Consider the following 20,654-nt stretch of genomic DNA (forward strand, 5'->3'; position numbering starts at 1 on the left):
TAAATACCGTATTTTGCCTCCTCTGTAGGTTTAAAAAAACACGGCCATGCTTGAAGGAATGCATTCTCAGATATTCTACGTATTTACAGTGCTTTAATTAATACCACAGACATGTTGTACTGTTGAGGGGAATTTGCAATTACATTTTCATTTCCAACCAAACGCAGCCTGACACAAATTGGGAGCAAAAGGAACTAATCATCTGGAAGCCGGGATATGCATTATTCGCCATTTTCTAAGAAAATGACAAAAATATAAAACCCCAGCAGTCTGAGAACGTGAGCACTTAGGTAAAGGCCTGATCAAACAAACGCGCACAACTATGATTTGTCCTTTTAACTCAGCAAAAGTCTGCAAACTGCCATGGTAGCAAATGAGGAGAAGGAGCTGGTATTTACAGAAGTTGCAGCTGAAGATTCAGATAAACCATTCGGGTCGATGCTCCCTTCCTGCAGGTTTAAGCTGCGGTCACATCGCCTATTTCAAACCCTTTTGATTTCTACCAGTCACCCCAGATCCCACCTATTCTGCACGTTTTCCAATCAATGAATTCACTACATGATTTCTGGGGCACAAGAGCAGGCCTGGTGAAGAGGAGCATGCCTGGTGCCATCATTCAATCAAATCAAAAGCGTCCAGGAGAAGCCCGGGGTGTGGTACTCACAGGGAATGTTTGCGAGCGGCCAAGTTCAGCAGAGAGAATAGGCAGGACTGGAAGCCCAGGGGAACGAGATGCATCTGTTGTTGTAGGCAGCCCCAGCAAAATGTTACAGCTTCACTAGCCTGGGGCATGATTCCCCCCTTCCCTTTTCACAGCCAAGTACAATATTAGCTTGCCTTTTCTTTTTTTTATTATTATTATTATTATTTTTATTTCTTTTTGCCATCGTCAGGCTGAGGCCGGCTGAGAATATTTTGTGTCTAGACTAATAAATGTTTGTGCAGATTTTGCAAGAGCGGCTTATGGGAACAGAATCCACTTTTTGTTTTCTGCTGGAGGAAAAAAAATAAAATAAAAATAAAGGAGGAGCATTAAAAGCAACCAAGCACCCCCGTGCATTTGTTTGAAATTGCGTATTACGGTGCTGCTATTTTATGTGCAATCAATACATAATTTGGAAGAAAAAAATGCTTTTAAAATTCAGAGCTATCCCTGAGCAGCTAAGGTTCTCTTGGAAACTGAAGGAGGAGTCTGAAATTATTGTTCTTTTGTTTGCCTCCCCCAGTGGGAAAGGCAGCACACAAGTAGAAACCACTGTGCTTTGAGGCGGCATGAATCATTAAGAATAAAGATTCCTCCCCCCCCTCCCCCTCCAATTAAACATGAGATATTAAAACTGAATCTAGGACAAAGGTAAACTAAACAGACTCCTTCCTTCCCAGGCAGTCAGTGGGTTAAATCAAATATCAAAGGGGCAACATCAACCTTATAACTTCCTCTGCCGAAATTAAAAAAAAAATAAAGGTAACTTCTATTTTGCCTGCCCCGACCCCAATCGCATCGCCCGAATGGGTGCAAACTGCTGGGATATGTGAGGGCCCAAGCCTACATTTTCCCTTTTTCGTATTTGTTGGAGGAGGGCGGGGTATCTCCAGATGAAATGGCTGACCGAGCTTTTTATTTCCTCACTTTGGGTGGAAATGACTGAATCTTTCCAGGCAGCGGAGCAGTGCTCGACCGGCTCCCTCGGCCTCCCCGCGTGGGAAGAGCTCTGCCGGGAGCAGCCCGCGTAACCCTCAGATGCCAGCCCCATCAGGATTAGGTCCAGCAATGGGATGTTGGCTCCTCTAAGTGAGGACGCATCCTCTCGAAACACATACACAGAGATTTAAATGAGATATTCCCAAGAACACCTGCCTATTCTTTCAGCACGTGTGCAAAGAGTAAATTCATTTTACTTCATTCCTCTTTTTCTCAACTCTCCCCTCCTTCCTCCGGAAGGAAACAGCCAAGCAATATTAGCAGGGCCTTCCTTTTCCCCTGGTGGAGTCCAAGAACACGAGAATTGAGAAAAGCGACTTGTCAGGAATCAAGTTTAAGAAGAGTGCTTGTGGACTGCGAGGTAAAATACCGGAAGCTGTAATCAGAAACACAACTTTGAACTAAAAAAAGCTTCTTTCCATTGTAAATTATTCCAGTTAGTGAAATAACAAATTAGTTCTCTGCTCAGCCACAGCCTCCTCCACCAAATTTAAGTAGAACCTGCAAAGAAGTTGAAGTTGTAAAACATTTGTCAGATGCAAGGGGCAGCGGCTTCAAGCTGTGGGTCAAGAAGGCCAAGACACCCAACGAGAACCTGCAACACCAAGTGGCTTTCTGGAACGGCTCCAAACACAACTGGAAGCCTGTTGGTTTTTTTGGAAGTGAGCTCTTCTGGACCTGTTAGGTGCAAGCAGAAGTCAAACTTTCAAAGCATGTTTGCATCGTTAAGCTCTCCATGATCCATCTCCAAGGTCTTCTAAGAGCTAGTAGCAACGTGGTCAGAGTTCTTGCCTGTTTTTCCCTTCACGTTCTCCCACGTCAGCAGCCGTGTGCTCCCTTTGGGCTGACTTCCAGAGCTGGGTAGAAAGGATCCCCTGGAAGCAGAGATGCTGCTTTATGCAACACCTTGCAGCTCACTGCACTCTGAAGGGTACACGAAAAGAGGTGAGTGGTCCTGGTGTGGTTCCTTCCAGCTCTCAGAAAGGCAAGAGAACTGGAAATGAACCATCAGCCAAAGGGAGGCACGGCGCAGCCTTACGAAATGCCATCTGGCTGCTACAGGATAAGGAAAGGAGGCATTTTTGGTGGCTCCCATCTCCACAGAAAAAGAAACAACTATTTATGCAGCAGAGTGGTTGGAGTATTTCAGGAGGCCCTGAGCTACCCCAAAAACCAACAACGAAACCACAAACCAAACCGAAACCAAACCAAACTAACGTGATGGACTGCAATAAAAGATGAACATCAGAATTAATACTACCAATGACAATAAAGATGTTGAAAACTTGAGTCATCACATCCCTTGTGTAGACTGCAGGAGGAAGCACCTTTAGTGCCTGATGTGACAGTGTCAGAAAGTTAATTAATAACACCACAAAACTGGATTCCTGTGAGCACACACTCGGCAAAGGTGATACAACCGACAGCCGGACTTGAACACTGATACTGGTACCTGACTGGGAAATAGCGAGGAAACAAAGGGAGGAGGGGAAACCGTGCTATCCTGAAAATTGCATCACTTGTTTACAAGTCACCGGCAACTCCGAGGCAAACCATCTCGGGCATTTATGGATCAGTGACCTCACGTCTCTGGCACAGGACGGAGAGGGAATACCGACCGTGAGTTCACAGAAGGGAACAGCACGTCCAGGCCCTCCTGCACTGCGCCAAATGTGGTCAGAATGTCCCCTCCCCTCATCACCCCAAAACTTATCACGTAGGACTTCTATTAAACAGACCCCAAAGAGCTCGTTCTGTCAATTTTGCAACAGGCTCAGCATTTCTCAAAATTAGAGAGGCTAATTTCATAATATACAAAAATACTGCATCTGGCACAGGGGAATTCTCAGCTAGACTTCAGCCTTGAGACAAAGCGAAACTGAATATGGAGTATAACGGAATATGTCCTATTTGAGCATTAAAAAAAAGCTGAAATTAGACATACTTTGAGCTCATAGCGATCCACAATAACTATGTAGTCTGTCTCCGTAGGGACTTGTACAGTGTTCTCATCACTTATCTGTTGTTGGTCTTCTTCCCAAGAACGTCCAGGAGTCACCGCTTGAAATGCCCAGGAATCTGGAAGGACACAGATTTCTTCAGTCAGGTTTTCTGTTTATCTAGAATACAGTCTCAGTGAAGTATCCTGTACCTGCCAAACAGTCTCTTTCTACAAATACAGAGACAGAATTGTTATCGTCTTCACTGAGAAATACTTGGCTTCTCCCTTCTTTCCAGCTAAAGTCACTGCTCCACAAAAATTAGAAACTAAGACAAAAAAAGCAAACAAAAATACCCACAAACAAACCAAAAGCACTAATGAAAAGCTTAATAGTGGAAAAAAATAGTCATGTTGCCAATTCAGGTTAGGGAACACATCTTAGAGTACAACATTAGGGCTTAAGTCTCCTATTCCACATGTTACTCTGGATCCACGCATCTTGAAGTGCAGCTTTTTCACCTAAGCTGCTCGTTATTGGAAAGCACCTCGTACAATAAAAGAATGTCAGTGACTGCTGGCTTTCAGTTAGGTACCATTAGAAAAAAACAGACTTCAGAATCAAAAAAACAGCACCTACAGAAACATGCGGGCTTGGCTTGCACAATTAGAGGAGCAACATCATTACGGAATAAACTGTGTGATGACTTTTGAGAGCTGTAACAGAAAAAATAGAGTGAAATTGAAGGCTAAAGCTAATAAATAGTGCAATCCTCCTCAGCAAGAATAAGGTGCTAAAGGATCCGTTGGACTTCTCCCTTACCATTTGAACTTGGATTTTCATTAGTTATAGTTCCCCATCTTGGTGGGGAATATTCACAAAGCTTAGCACTTTCCTTTTCAGTGTTAAGTTTTACTTGACATATGTCAGAAACATGTTTGTCCACAAACTCTGCTTCATCACTATCGTTTTGGTCATCTGTTGGTACTCTGTTCTCTGTATCGAATTGAGAACTCCTTCTTCGCTTTGCTGCAGCATGCGCACAGTTGTTCCTTCTGCACTTTCTTTCTGACGCACCTACAAAGAGACAGCATAAAAAAGTAATCCAAAACATAACCAAAAGAATTCTTTCTTCAAAATCCATTATCTTCATCTTACTTGACTGACAAGGAAAACAAAGGAACTGAGCTACCACTGCCTACATATGCTGAGAAAAGAGTTGAAAGTTAATGGGGTCAGTTTGCTATTAAGATTAAAAACAAGCAAACAAACCACACACACTGCTATGGAATTTCATTCACTAAACAGTCACTTTCAGGATTTTACATGCTGAGGATTCTTACTTTGGATTGGCAGTATTAATACAACGTGAGGTTATTTGATAAAGTCACTGTCTTACTGCATGAACTAATACAGATGAACATCATAAAAGCCTCTGGAAATAAGCTCTCCTTCGAGTCTGGTATCAAGCTGAAGACTTCAAAAGCTGAATACATGTTTGGAAGAGATTAATTAATGAGACAATTTTAAGGGAATATTCAAAGGAGAAAAAACGTGAAGACTTATACCTCGTATGCTTCCTGATTCGGTAAACCTTTTGTGAAAAAACAAACTTTGTGGTTTTGCCCAACATTCGTAGTATTCATATAGTATTGCAAAAGGATATGGGTGGAGTCCATGGCAAAATTCCCACTCTCACTAGTTAGACTTCCCTCCTTCAACTGGAAATCACAGTATGAGGTAGCTAAGATTTTAGCATTTGGGGAAGGGAGGGGTGGAGTGGGGGTAAAAATACCATTTTGCATAATTAAAAACTAGTTAAGTATTCAGAAACTGCCATCCACAACATTTTTTACCTCAAGAATTAGCAATTTAGGGGCGACTAAATGGCAATTGGGCCGTCAAAGTTTTTGTTTGTTTGTTTTGTTTTATTTTGTTTTTTGTTTTTTGTTTTTGTTTTTTTTTATATTGTAAACCAACTTTCTTTGAACTTTAATTCATAACTATATTGAATGGATGACCTCTGGATTTCTCTCTCACATTTTGAAGTAAATTTGAAAACAAAATACCTCTGGCATAAAGAGCCAGGCATCAGAGACACCTGTTGCGCCTCAAAAACAGAGAAGGTATGAATGACAAGAGCAGCTGAATAAAATGCAACTTACCATTAGAAATGGGTGTACTGGCATCTACAGGTGCCGCTGTCATCGCCTCATTTTCATTACTCTCTTCATCTGGTTTGTCGTCTTCAGTAGCAGGGTTCTGCTGTGGTGACTTGGAGTTGTCACATGGAGCACATGCTGGAGAGGTGCGACCTTGCAATAAAGAATAGATACCAAAGATCTTCGTTGTGCATTTTCAGTTACAAATGCAGAGACAAGTCTTAAAATCCTTAGCGTTAAAGCACGTACCTCTTTTCTCACGAGATTCTTTAATTTGTTCACAAAGTCGTCCAAACTCTGTATCCATTTTGTTCCTCACCATTGAATATGCAGTGTCTTGCAAAACATAGGCTCTGTGACAATCTGAAATTTTACAGACTTTAACTGAATGTTGTCTACCAACCAATGAGACTGTTTTGATCACAGAAAAAAATTGCTTTCTTCATAGGTTGGTTCCGAAAGGTTATCTCAGTGAATATTTTCAGCATATCAACATAGAAGTTAATTAAAACAAAAGCACTAGTTCCTTGGGAACATTTATATCACAATTCCATGCCCAAGTAGCAAAATGATAAAATATTTACAATGTGGTAAGAGATGTTCTCTGTGGATGTCCAAAATCATCGAATCCATCCAAAGTCTATTGTCCGCACACAGCATTTATCCATCTATACGTTTGACAGATTTTTTAAACTAGGGCTAAAAAGCACATCCTCACTTGTAGATCTTTGATCTGGGTAGTACTCTAAGGCATTGTTACAGATTAGATCGATGTCCTTCAGATAGTCTCCTGCAGCGGGGTACTGGCACGAGTCAATTTGAGTCAGAACTGTTGAAAGATCCATCGGCTCTTTAATCCTTGTGGCATAGTCAGGTACCTGCAGATCAAATACAAGCATTCAGAGGTTTTCTTAACCTTGCACACTGTCTACCAAAATTACTCTGAAAACTTTAAATAAACGACTTCCTAAAAACCCTGAACATTTGCGATGCATCAGAAGATGCTGAAATTAACCAGTTTGCTTCTCAAAAATGGAAGGGCTCTTTCAACTGGCTTTAGAGCTGCTAGGAGAGGACAACAAGAAGTAGGGAGGTCAGAAGCACGTGCATGGTACAGAAGAAACACTGAGGGTGGGAAATTCATTTCACTTTGCTTCAGAAAATCACAACAGTGAAAGCTGAGTAAGCCATCCGACATTCTTTTTGCTGTCAACATTGAGGAAAAGGTGCATAAATTGCACCTGTGAAGTACCTATTGCAGGCATCTGCTTTAGAATGAGATAACTGGGCCCAGAGGTGCTGATTTCTTCCCTCAGACCATAAGAGGAGCCTAATGACTAGTTCAGATGAAGACATACGTATCTGTCTAGATTTTTCACAGCTCAAGAACCTAGGAGAAAAGGGGAAGAAAAGCCAGTGGATGCCCACATGAAGAGGCCTTTGCTGATCCGCAGGTATAGTCAAGTTACACCTGTCTTTGAAATATACGCCCCTAGTTTAGGCTTATCTAATCAATTAAGGAGAAAAAGGGATCTAAGCAGCCTATTGGAGGAAAAAGAAAACACACTGCACTTATGGTTGATTCCTCTTGAGGAGTTCCAGATGAAACAGAGAACAGGATCTCAAAACTTATTTTTACAAACTGCTGCTCCTATTCCTGTTCCCACAGGAACTGACAGTCCAATAAAGGGCTTTAAGCAGCCTATTGGAGGAAAAAGAAAACACACTGCACTTATGGTTGATTCCTCTTGAGGAGTTCCAGATGAAACAGAGAACAGGATCTCAAAACTTATTTTTACAAACTGCTGCTCCTATTCCTGTTCCCACAGGAACTGACAGTCCAATAAAGGGCTTCATTAAAGTAGTCCTGTAAGTACTGTTTGTAATTATAAGGAAAGATCTCTGTGCTTTTCAGTGCTGTGACATGCCTACATATCAAAGCCTTTTCACGAGCAGACTGTGTTGGCATTTGGACTGGCTTCTTAGAATGAAACCAGGGCTTTCAGCGAATAATCCGATAAGAGACATCTGAGAGTCAGCAGAAGTAAAAGCACTGCCTCTGCTTCTTGCAAAATCCTAATAGTGCAGCCCTAAAAACGAAGTTGAACCTTCCCCAAAACGCTGAGAAATACGAACGCTGAGAAGTTACAGACACACACAGATCAGCACTAGTTTACCTTCTGTGGGTCAATGGGCTTTGCAAATTCCCTGAAACGTCTGTCAGTGGCAGGTCTGTGAGTAACGTCCCTCAAGAAAATTCTAAGTTCACGCAAGGTATCCTCCTCTTCCTCCTCCAGCATCCCTACTTCTTCCTCTTGTGGCTTCTGAGGCTCAGCTGGTGGTGCTACAGGCAGGACTTCCAATGTCCGATCAACTTCAATTAATCAGGAAAAATTAGCCAATTTACAGTACTCAAATACAAGCATATGACAAAATTACTGACAGAAAATGACCACCAAAGCAAATCCCAAAGAGCTAGTAACTTCGATAGGAAAGTTTTAGATGTACTTCTTATATCCTCCTCACCTGTTTTCTTTGCAGGAGGCTTAGCCACTTGATTTAGAATTAGGTCCTCAAAAAAAGCTGCTCTCTCTGCCCTACCAGGCAACTCAATATTGCACAGTTCTCCAAATTCCTTATTAAATAATTTTTGGATCTAAAGCAGAAGGAGGAAAGACATTTCAGATTTAAGGCCACAAAAACTCATCTTCTATTCCAAAAAGATGAGTACCTTTTAAAATGAATAATAACCTGAAGAACACAAACTGAAAAAAAGTTATCTTCCTGGCCTTAAATGGCTACATTTTCACAGGCTGGCACGGCAAATTCAAATATCACCTTTAAGAATCACCTGTAGAATTAAATCTTGGTGAAGGGATTGTACGCTACACTGATAAAGTAATGGCTTTCACCACATCCAACATCGCTTCCTTTGTATTTACTTGCCTTGCTGCATCCTTTACTTAGAACCTTTATGGCTATAGAGGGAAGAGAAAGGCTTCAGCAGACAAGTGAGGGCTTTTTGCTGAGTTTTTATTTCTCTACCAAAAGGTGTCTGAAGTAGCTAGTACCTCTACATCTTCCTCCATTTTCAATTTCTAGTATTAAAAGGTAGGTAAGGAATTTCACTACTTATTTTAGAAGGAATTTAGAACCTGTACAAAAACTTCTGTGGGAACTCAAGCACTTTCAAAGCAGTTGATAATAAACACATCTAGGTAAGACCTGTTCTCTTCCCCCAGTAACTGAGACAAAATAATCGGAATGAGAACAGCGTGTTCCTGTTTTGGGCACCTTCCCTTAATGTAAACTCTCAGAAGTCAATGAAGTTCTGCATGTACTTTTACTACAGTTTATTTAGGAATACAACTAGAATTCCATTCCAAAGTTACTTGAGCAGAAATTGGAACTCAGCTTTCCAGCTTGGAAAGCTTTGGCCTATATGAAGAAAGAAACTGATTTATTTTTTTTTTTTTAATCAAAGTGTTTCAATTCTCTACTAAATTGCATTATTAGCAGTTTACCCAACATAGCATGGAATGGCAGACTGTCAGAAGAAATCTCTTCAGTAAAAACATCTTCTTGTCATTTCAAGCACTGCATATTCTTGACTGAACCACTTTGTAGCCACCAGAATTATTGTATTAATTTATTATTTGCATGCATGAGAAGGGGGTGAAAGTCACTTGCTTGACTCAGAAAAAACCTTAAGCAGATGCTTTCACAGTATTCTTTTTCTCTAAGCAAATTTTAAGTGATTTGTTAGGGTGCCTGAGTAATAACAGTAGGCATTTAAGAAAGCGCAGCATTTTGATGCTGAAAGCATTCATAAATTACAAGACACTGAAGAAATAGTAAGAAAAGTATTGACAAATACCTCTTCTGGGAGATCTGAGTGACGTACATCAGACGTAGCAAGCAGCAAAACTGGCGAAAATGCTGGAAGAGTTAGAAAAGTAAGTTTCAAGGCAGGTCCAACGTTGTCCCACCATAAATGGATATCTGGGACATAAATTATGCTTGGTGCTGTCTTCTGAGCATTTCGGATCAGCTAGTGAAAAGGAAAGCTTGGGTAAGAAAACTAAAACACGTAGAATAACCTGTTAATACATAGCTACATAGCCACCTGACTGCCCCATGAAAGGAAACTATGTGAACAGAGTGGCAAGCATCCTTTCACATAAGGAATTTCTCTGTGCACCCTTTCAGATTACCAGTATTCGAAGAACTCTAGTCAGAAGATGGGAAGGATATATTCAGGCAGTGGCTAGACACCGTAGCTATATGGCCACAGCCACAATCATCGCATAACAAAGAAAGGAAATGTCCCTCTTATGGGACACATCAGTATTCAGTCGTGTAACATGTCTGTCCTTACTTGTATGGCTCTCAAATGTTCCCACTAAAGGTAAAAATATTTTAAGGTAGTGATGCCAAACAATAAAATGGATTTCCTGCCTAAAAGTAAAAACACCAGATCTGTTTATTTTTTCTAGTTAAAACCACATCAGCGTGCAAATGAAGTGTTTAGTGAATGTTAATGCTTTTATTGCACATACTGCAACGGCACAAGTTGTGTATGTCCGTGTGAAAACAAAATAAACAGAAGCCCCAAACCTTGGTTGCCTTACTAATACAATTTAGAAGAAGGCTACAAAAAGTAGCCGACATGCAGTCTGATACAGAGCCATCTACTGGGAGCACACAGTCTTCGGAGGCAATGAGAACTACTTTCTGGATCCCAGGGAGATGAGCAGCATTTCTTTCCACAAAGAGATGTTTATTAGCAACACCGCCCAGCTTCCTGAGCTGCTAGCAACATCATCACTGTAAAATTGGGTATGGAAAATGTGGACATGTACAACATCCAGATTGTTTGTGGTTTTGTCTAAAAGAAAAGGGGATTTTCAGACAGAAGCAAACATCCCGGCACATTAAAACAACGCCACCTCCATTACCAATGAATTTTGCTCACCTTACTTGCAACTCGATTGATCCTTTACATACAGTCAGTGAATCCGATGAGAATAAAAAGAAAAAAGGTACCTGTCTGCAGATCTCTTCTGGCGGTGCAACGTTTGTAAGCAGAACAGAAAGGTCCAGGGTGTGAACGGGAAACTTCTCCAAAGCGTGCAACACCACGGGTGCCACGTAAGAAACCTGGCCGTACCCTTCTTTTCCTACTATTAGCAGACGGGGCCGGCGTGATGTTGGTTCACAGAAAGCACTCCTAGAACAAGAGTTAAGAAAACAAGTTTATAAATGAGGTGCTGAATAGACACACACAGATGTTCCAAGTAATTTTCCTATAGACTTACTTTTCCATCCCCAAAAAATCCAAATGGTAGCGGTACATTAAATACATGTATGATTTCCAGTTAAGTTATTCAGTCATTCCAATTGTTTCATCTTCTTCCCTTGTGTTGCCTATTCTGTACTGAACCAAGACTGCAAATTAATATCCCTGCAATCTTGCTTTACTACTAGGAAATAAATTTGTGAGGAGCATTTGTTTCCCCACTACAATCAGGCTGTACCTTTGCTGGCTTAAATCAAAGATGCTAGAGACTTAGCCTTGCTCTAGAGGACAGAAAATCTTCTGGACAGCACAGCAATAGAAACTGAGAAAAATAACTGATCCAGCTGTGACAACATGATCTAACTTTCCAACAGTGGGCTTGCATGACTTCCATACTAAAATACCACAAGATTAACACAACTTGGTGGCTTAACAAATAAAGACACCATTCAGATTTTGCTCAAGGTGTTTTAACAAGCCATTTCTCAGTTTTCTTTCTGCTACATAATTCACCATTGGTTTAAGAATCCTGGAAAACAGAAGGGCAAAAGGTGGCAACACAAACCCATAAAGTTGGGGTATTTTTAGCTAAAAGGACAGACAGGACATTTATGTGGTCTTGAGTCTTTCAAAGAATGCCATGGATTAAGTCAACGTGTTCTGGTAGTCTACGGATCACTTTGGCTTAGGAAGACAAGCCTGGGCTTTTCAATTTGGTCATTCAGAGCAACTTCATTACCACTTTAGTCCCTTCACCCTTTCTCCTTGTGAATACCAAGCACCCCTTCAACACACAAACTTGATGTTACCCCTTCGTCTACCACTCCTCACACTTTTAACAGCTGGAACTGTTTACAAAGACTCAGCAGTCCTGAGAATTTAAACATAACAGGGATCTATCTTTCTTTACCTGCTGAAACAGAGGCGTTTTTTCTCTGGTCCGTCAGGCATTCCATCTTTTAATTCATCTCCAGAAACCAAGGATGCATCGTCATCACTGTCGAACGTATCATCTTGTAAAATAGGATTTAAATGGTCTGAAAGACAAAAGAGGTTTGTTAACTTTCCTGAATAGCCTTTGTCTCGTTCTCTTACATGAATACAGCTTCTAAATCAGTGCCAAAACCCTTTCTTCATTTGAGAGCACACACTGAAAGCTATTTCCTAGAGTTCATCCCACCACAGATCTAAGGAGATGGCACAAGGCCCTACAAAGCTGTACTAAGTCCCACTGATGTGTACGTATAAGGTACGCTACTCTTGGTGATTTTTTTCTCCCCCTTAGAATAAAGGAGATTACAAACAATTTCCGCAGTTGCTAAATAGCTAAAAAAAAAACACAAACAAACAAACAAACAAACAAAAAAAAAAAAAAAAACAAGACCATTTCTTTCTGGAGGAGGTTCCCACAATGAAAGCACGGGGATTAAGGATGTGATGGCCACAGAATTCCATTCATCTAGTAAATATCAGCGCTAATTGATCTCACGTGCACATGTATAGTACGATCCACAAACATTTAAATTAGGAGACTGGTTAAAAATGATGATAGCTAAAACAGTATTTAGCTTAGACCAGTTATACTTGTATCCTGGTCCCGACATTCTTCAGAAAGGAATTAGAAACATTGACCTAGAAATGCTTCCCCTCCAAATATCTGAGTTTTGATTTTTTAAAGAAAAATAGCTGCCTTATACTTCAAACCTCAAGTCAACCTCTACAAATGCTAATTATCTTAGCTGCCGTCAGAAGCAGGATGCTTCAGTAGAGAACGCATCGTCCTTTACTGTGTATTGAGTCATTCAGGGCTTCCATTTGGCATTTCAGTTTCGAATCCAGAATAAAACCTATGCGTTATCTTCCAGACATGCCCAAAAGAAAGACATGCACATGCAAATAATAAAATTCTACCATCATTGTGTCTGAAAGGTTTAAGTTGATTGCACAAACCACAAGTTTTTGCTTTAGCAGAATTATAAAGAAGTGGATGCTGTGGTTATACCTTGCTGTCGGTCCTCCTTTAGTGCAAGCTGTGCATGCGGGAAGATCTTCTGCACAACTTGTAAAATATTCGCTCCTGATCTTTTAAAAAGTGGCTTGAAAATGGGTGATAGTGCTTGTCCGGGTGAAGCCACGATCCTGTTTGATGCCGGAACAACCTTCTTCAGAGCCATGAAAAAGTCCTTTGCTTTTATTTTAATAGAATTAACGTCTAGTAGCAACTTCTCCCTACTTGCATAAATCTGAGGATAGCATCGGCGTAGAGAGCACAGCGCAGCTTCAGTACATTAAGATTTGATATCTGCACCACAGTATCCTAACAAACAAAAATCAAACGTTACATCAGTCAAGGCCCAGGTTTACAACATGCAACATTTAAACAATTTGTAATGCCAAAACCAAACAGGTTAACAGGGAATTCAAAGTGCTACCGCTCTGCAGGGAAGTTTCATGTTGCGCACTGTCTGATATCCTGCGCTTATGCAGCTGAAGCAGACTCCTCATCAAAAACTATACTCTTGAGGAAGATGCCCCAGAACCATTTAACGTTTTCAGACAACAAAAAGAACGACAACAAAGAGTAAATAGATGAAAGCATCTAACTCTGATTGCTATGAAGGCGTGCCAGCTGCCTCGTTGACTAGTTGTGCAGCAAGGCACAAGAGCTTGGGTACTGCCTGGTACAAGCTAAGGTTCTTTACAACTTGCTCACAAGCAAGAATCCATTTTGGTTTCAGTCTTACCAATGCATTTCTCAGCTAGTTCATCAAGCAACATGTCCGGTGGCTTAGGGGTCCAGTCACGAGTATGAATCTTGAAAATTTCTTTTCTAGCCTGGAAGCAAAATCATTGCATTTTAGCTTGTCCCAAGTTTTCCTTAAAAATACCAACAAGAAACAAACAAACCAAAAAGAAAACAAACAAACAAACAAACAAACAAACAGTCCTCCCTGAAAACCCCTCATCTATTAATACGCTTTTCTTACTTGCTCAACTTTCAAGTATTTTACAGTTATTTAATATACACTCTGCATTTTCAACCAGGAAATTGAATATTTCTTATTTGTTATACTGAACTTTTTCTAGGAACCTACAATGAAAGAAAAGGCATTTATAGCTTCAATAACAAGTTTCCAAACTACGAGACCTAATGACCCAGAGGAAAATACTGTAATGAAAAATTTATCCAGAAACATTTCTTTGTTGTCCAAAAAACTTCTCTAAAACTTAGCAAGCTTTCATTGTGACAGTCTCATTACTTCATCACATTTGCTTTTCAGTCAGTAAATGCACAGAAAGCACTTCTGGCACAATGCTTCAAATTGCTACAATTACTATAAAGAAGAAAATAATTATGACTCAAACTACTACCACCGATCCGGGGCACAATCAAATGCAAACACGTCCCCTATTCATTCAGAAGTGAAGGATTGAGACCAAAAACACAACTTCATGATGAAAACGCCCAAGTGGACTAAATAATTAAGCAAACAGGTACAACTTTGCAGTGTCTCCACATATCACTCTTTTGTTCAAGTTGTCAATTATTTTTTTTTCCTATAAAGTTGGACTTTGCCATGGTAGCACTAACATTCAATTTAAGTTCTCACCTCTTTATTTGGCAAGTTGAAGAGGAACTCTCTGCCAAAGCGTCCTGGTCTTCGTAAAGCAGGATCTATAGAATCCAGTCTGTTGGTAGCTCCGATTACCACGATCTCCCCTCTGTTATCTATGCCATCCATAAGCGTCAGAAGAGTTGAAACAATGGAACTAATAGAAAAATATAGTTTTTATTTACTGGTTCAATAAATTTTATTACATTCCACGTGACTTTCTTGATGCCGGAACAACCTTCTTCCTAGTAGTCATTCAAAAGTGGGAAAAAAATAGTCTACCAAGTCGGGGTTTTTTTTGGTTTGATAATAAATCTGCAGACTGGTAAGTCATCAAGCACTTCAAGACTGTTTGATATAATCTCTACAGGAGGAACAGCCAGTGTTGGAAATGAAAAAAAGCAGCCCGTTTCTTCAGAGTCTTAAGCCTCTGCTACTAGGAAAAAAAAAAAAAACAAAACAAAACAAGAGGAGAGGAGAACAACAGCGGGAAATTTACCTATTCTCCAGGTGTTCAATTGCAAAGCCTCCTCTGGAGGATCAACAGCTGTGAATTCAGCGTGCTTAGGAGAAATCAGATCTACGTCTGAACCACAACTATTTCAGCAGTATCACTACCATGTTACTCTGAAGAAGCAGTCAGCACCCTTTCTATGTTAGGAAATAGCTGAACAGAGTCTGTTATTCACGTGAAGTAGTCAGGCAGGTTTCTTTAGGAAGGCTGGGTTTCACTAGAACATTACTAGCCTGTAAGCCTCATGGCATCACCTTCCATCTTGACTGCTAAACCTCCTTGTCCCCTACTATCTTCTTTGCCAAGGTACAGCTGTCCACATTTACTTTTCCTACTTGGCTGGACTGAATTTAAGAAGGGATCTTGCATCTAAGAAAGGGAACAAAAGTTGCTGCCCAGCAGCGTCTGGCTCAGGGAGGAGTGGGAAAGCTCTGTACAGCCCCCAAGGTGAGTGCAGCAGGAGGCAGGAGGTGCTCCAGGCTCACAGCAGCAGTTCCCTTGCGGCCTGTGCAGGGAGAGGCCCCTGGTGGAGCAGGCTGTCCCCCTGCAGCCATGGGTCCCCCGTGGAGCAGATCCCCACGCTGCAGCCCCCCTGTGGCTGGAGGAGCCCCCGGTGGAGCAGGTGGCTGTGGCCTGGAGGAGACCGCGGCCTGTGGAGAGCCCCCGCAGGAGCAGGCCCCGGGCTGGACTGGAACAGGCTGTGCTGAGCCTGCTTTGCCCGTGACGCTCCTTGTGGAGTGATCTCCCTGTCCTTCTGGCAGCCCTTGAGCCCTTTCCAGCCTCTTTTCTCCCCTTGGCGTTGGAGGAGGGGCAGGGAGAGAGCGCTTGTGCTGGAGCTCAGCTGCCCAGCTGAGGAAAACCACCACGGTTTGCTCTCTCTTGCCGCTGCTGCAGCACGCTGGTAGCAGCCAGCAGCGTCTGTTCTTCGAGCCTCAGCAAGCCCACAGCATCTTCCTTGAAGGGATCCCTTTCCTTCACGCCTGCCAGGCGCCGCCTCCAGAGGCTGAGGGCTTGTGCCCCGTTTGCAAGCGCTTTCTCAGTGCCCCCTTCCCCAGAGAAGGATCCCAGCTGCTTGGCTTCCCTGCCCTCTGCTGCCAGGCTCCCGCAGCTGCTATCCCAGCAGCGCAGCAGCCAGCTGACAATGTGCTCGCCTAGAGGACAGCTGCAATCTTGTCCCATGGCTCGCAGCTCGCCCAGGGATGGGGATCACCTGCTTGCTGCTGCTTTTCTCTCTGCTCTCCTTTCCAACAGCCTCCTGTTCCCTGGGATGGCCCTACCTTGGGGTAGTCTGCCTTGCCTTCCTCTTGCTCCTTCCCCTTCTTGGGAGGACTTTCTGCTCTTCCAAAACGAGATGACTTCTGCATGCATTCCTTCCCCTTGTGTGTATTGGCGCCTGAGACAGCACCGGGGTAGTCCCCGGAGCCAGCTCTTAGGGCCTGTGCCAGGCTTGGAGGGGCTGCAGGGAACATGCCAGGGGCTCGAGGGGCTGCAGGGCGAGTGACAAGGCTTTGAGGGGCCTCAGGTCCCACCGCAGTGGTTGAAGTCGATGCAGGGAACATCAGAGTTGTTGGAGAGGCTGCAGGTAAAATGCCAGGGGTTGAGGGGGCTGCAGGGTGCTGAGTCACAGCTTTGCATCAGGTCAAGACGCATTTTCCTAGAACCATCCATTTCCTCCTGAAGGGGCTGAATAGCATGGAACGGTCTTCAAAATGCACAGAGCAGACCCCAGCAAACATAGGGATGCTGCTAGCAAGTAGGTAACTATTTTGTTGCTGTTCTTAACATTGCTTCACAACAACAGATGCAAACATGATAAGATAAAATAATAATCATTATAATTTTATAGTAATAAAACAATGCCATGCTGTACAACACAGTCAATAAAGTGGATTGAATGTAATAAAAATAAAACCCATTTATCCCATTCCAATGAGTTCCTATCCCCATCATCACTTCCCATCCCACTGATCATTTCCTATCCCAACAACGTCCCAGTTCTGATCCCAAGGCTGAATTCCCAACTCCCACCCACCCACCCAGCCAGCCATGCACCCATTTTCTGCATTTTCAGGTCACAAGACTCTGATGAAGGCCACCTCAGCCTTTTCCCCGAAAATAAAGCTGCTCTTTATTGTGAAAAACTTCACTTTTGCACAACACTGCAGACCCAGCCAAGATGGTCCTGCAAGACAAGGTGAAACAAACATACAAAGCCCATATGGATGTAAATTGGTTCATCTAAACAAATTCCTACCACGAAATCCTGATCCTCAATCTCAGCACCGATGAAAAAAGAGGATACAGTTCCCTCCTCCGAGGTCCCTCTCTGCCCCTGCTCCCCGTGGGCTCCTCTCCATGGCTGCAGCTGCGGCCCGGGGCCTGCTCCTGCGGGGGCTCTCCACAGGCCGCAGCCTCCTCCAGGCCACAGCCACCTGCTCCACCGGGGGCTCCTCCACCCACAGGGGCGCTGCAGCGTGGAGATCTGCTCCATGTGGGACCCATGGGTGCAGGGGGACAGCCTGCTCCACCGGGGGCATCTCCCTGCACTGCTGCTGCCTGCCTGGAGCACCCCCTGCCTCCTGCTGCACTCACCTTGGGGGCTGCAGGGCTGCTTCTCACTCCTTGCTCTTCCAGCTTCTGTTGTGCAGCAGTATTTCCCCCTTCTTCCATCTGCTCTCCCAGAGGTGCAAACAACATCGCTTATTGGCTCAGCTCTGGCAAGCGCCGGGGCCCTTTTGGAGCTATCTGGAGCTGGCTGTTGTCTGGACTGTTCTCACAGACGCCATCCCTGCAGGCCCCTGCTACCAAACCCTTGCCACGTAAATCCGATCGAAGTGTATGCAGCAATTACAAAGCCGCTGTGCTTTGGGCTGTCATGATCCTCCTGCAAGTGCAGGGGAGGTGCAGGGTTGCTTTGCATTTCCAAAAGGAGGAAGAAAGCCTCCAACCCCAGTGGACCTCAGCCACTTGCAGGATCCAAGCAACGCTCCCCACTTTCAGTTATCTCCCTCCCATGCACACAGTGGGAGCAAGGTTGAACAAGCACATTTTTGAAAATGTTTATCTTAATGAAGAATAAAAGAAGTCTACAACACCCAATCCCTCTGTGCACCCAAGGCAAAAATCGTGGACTATTCTGCCTCAACACTATTTTCAGACCCAATTTGTCAAGTCATCTAGCAGAGGATTTCTCTCTTGTTCACTCACTAGCTTAGTAGAGCACCAGTTTACATAGGTGCTGGAGCAGATTCCTCAACCATCTGAAGGGACTTGATCCCAGAAAAGTTCAAAACTGCAGATGACTCATGATTTTGTGGTGAAGCATCTATTAAATGAGAGCTGTTCCGCTTAGGGCACAGTGAGACAATGTGAGAAGAACCCTGTATCTCACTGATTGAGGCTTTATAACTCTACAGAATTGTCAGTCAACAATAAATGGAAAGTGCAGGAGATATGTTCTTTCTTCCTCCTTTCCCTGCCATACATTAGCAGAGAGATTGTGGTGGGATATAGGTTCAGAGCCTCACAGAAGAAGGATTTGAACCCAGGCTCTCCACAGTCTGCACCACTGCCTTCCTGACGGCTTTTGACTATTTTAATTAATTTTATTATTTTACTTTTTTATTTTATTTTATTTTATTTTATTTTATTTTATTTTATTTTATTTTATTTTATTTTATTTTATTTTATTTTATTTTATTTTATTTTATTACTTTATTAGTATTATTCTTCTTATTTTTCTGGATGGTGTCTAAGTCTTGGGGGGGAAGAACCAACTGTGGGAGGAGGGAATGCTCCTACTGTCTGTGACAGTGGTGATTTCTGGACAGTGTTAGCAACAGAGCTTCTGCAGAGAAGAGAAAATGCCAGGCAGTCTCTCTTGGTATTCCATGTACTGAGTACTGAGTGCAGTTTTGGGCTCCACAGTATAAGAAAAAGTATAAGAACAAACCAGTGCACTGTGATAAAGAGAGTTTAATAGGGTACAAAAGGAATAAAAACAAACAAAATAAGAAATGAGAATATTGATAATTTATAATGTATCATAGAATCATAGAAGCATAGAATATCCTGAGTTGGAAGGGACCCTTAAGGATCATCAAGTCCAACTCTTGACACCGCACAGGTCTACCCAAAAGTTCAGAGCATGTGACTAAGTGCACAGTCCAATCTCTTCTTAAATTCAGACAGGCTCGGTGCAGTGACCACTTCCCTGGGGAGCCCGTTCCAGTGTGCAACCACCCTCTCTGTGAAGAACCCCCTCCTTATGTCAAGCCTAAATTTCCCCTGCCTCAGCTTAACCCCGTTGCGGTGGGTCCTGTCGCTGGTGTTCATGGAGAAAAGGTCTCCTGCCTCTCGACACCCCCTTACGAGTATAAAATATAGAAATATTGTTTAATTAATAATATTAAATACTTATCATTTTATAATAATGAAACAATGCCATACCGTACAACACAGTCAATCAAGTGGATTTAATTAAATAAATAATAAAACCCAGGAAATTAAGTAAAATTTTAAAATGTAAATTTAATACAAATAAAACCCATTTTTCCCATCCCAATGAGTTCCTATCCCCATCATCACTTCCCATCCCACTGATCATTTCCTATCCCAATAACCTCCCAGTTCTGATCCCAAGGCTGAATTCCCAACTCCCATCCAGCCATCCATCCAGCCATGCACCCATTTTCTGCCGTCCGTGCTGGCCATGCCCACATCCATGCCCGGCCTGAGCATGGGCAGCGGGAGCGGGCTGCATGAAATAACTGAACATGAAATTATGAAATAACATGAAATAATAAATAAGGTAACTTAATTGTTGCTGTTGCTGGCGCTGGGCTGAGCTCTGGGGCGCTTGGCTCGCCAGCAGGGCCGCAGCCCCAGGAGGAGCGGGAGCCGGCTGCTGGACCTGCCATGGTGGCTGGAGAGTGGGGCGGTTGCTTGGGGAACGCGGGCAACGGGGGTTCCGTCCCAACGGCTGACCAGCCCCTCGCCGACATCTTGGGGAGGACTGCAGGCTTTGGAGCCAAGCAGGCTGCCCAGCGCAAGACTTGGCCATCCCCAGCAGGCTTGCCCTCCCACGCAGCACTTGCCATGCCCACGACGCTTCCACACCACCACTTGCCCGGCCCAAGGCTTGCCCAGCCCACGACCAGCTTCTCGGCCTCAGCAGCAGTGCCCATCCTTGCCATTTCACCGCATGGCACATTCCCAGCAACCCAGACGAAATCTGCCCCATCAACACGAAGCGTTTCTTCAGCCAAAGAGACCTCGTCCCAAAGAATTCCCCTCTCTTGGAGGACTTCTCCAAGCACTTCCTTCCCCAGGGAATGGTACCCACCCCATTCAAGACTTCCCATCCCAAGGCTTTTGCTTCCCAGGGATTTCCTTCCTAGGGAACATTGCCCATTTCCTAGCCC

At 43.2% G+C, this 20,654-nt stretch overlaps 1 long non-coding RNA gene and 1 pseudogene across 1 annotated transcript in view; both read right to left on the bottom strand.

Annotated features, from left to right (window-relative positions):
• Nucleotides 1–20,654, bottom strand: part of LOC137862075 (uncharacterized) — a 74,213-nt gene that overhangs the window by 39,996 nt on the left and 13,563 nt on the right. The gene's annotated exons all lie outside the window — the stretch shown is intronic.
• On the bottom strand, nucleotides 2,168–16,410 carry LOC137862099 (ATPase family AAA domain-containing protein 2-like; annotated as a pseudogene).

This window comes from Anas acuta, chromosome 10, assembly GCF_963932015.1.
Source record: "Anas acuta chromosome 10, bAnaAcu1.1, whole genome shotgun sequence".
NCBI lineage: Eukaryota > Metazoa > Chordata > Aves > Anseriformes > Anatidae > Anas > Anas acuta.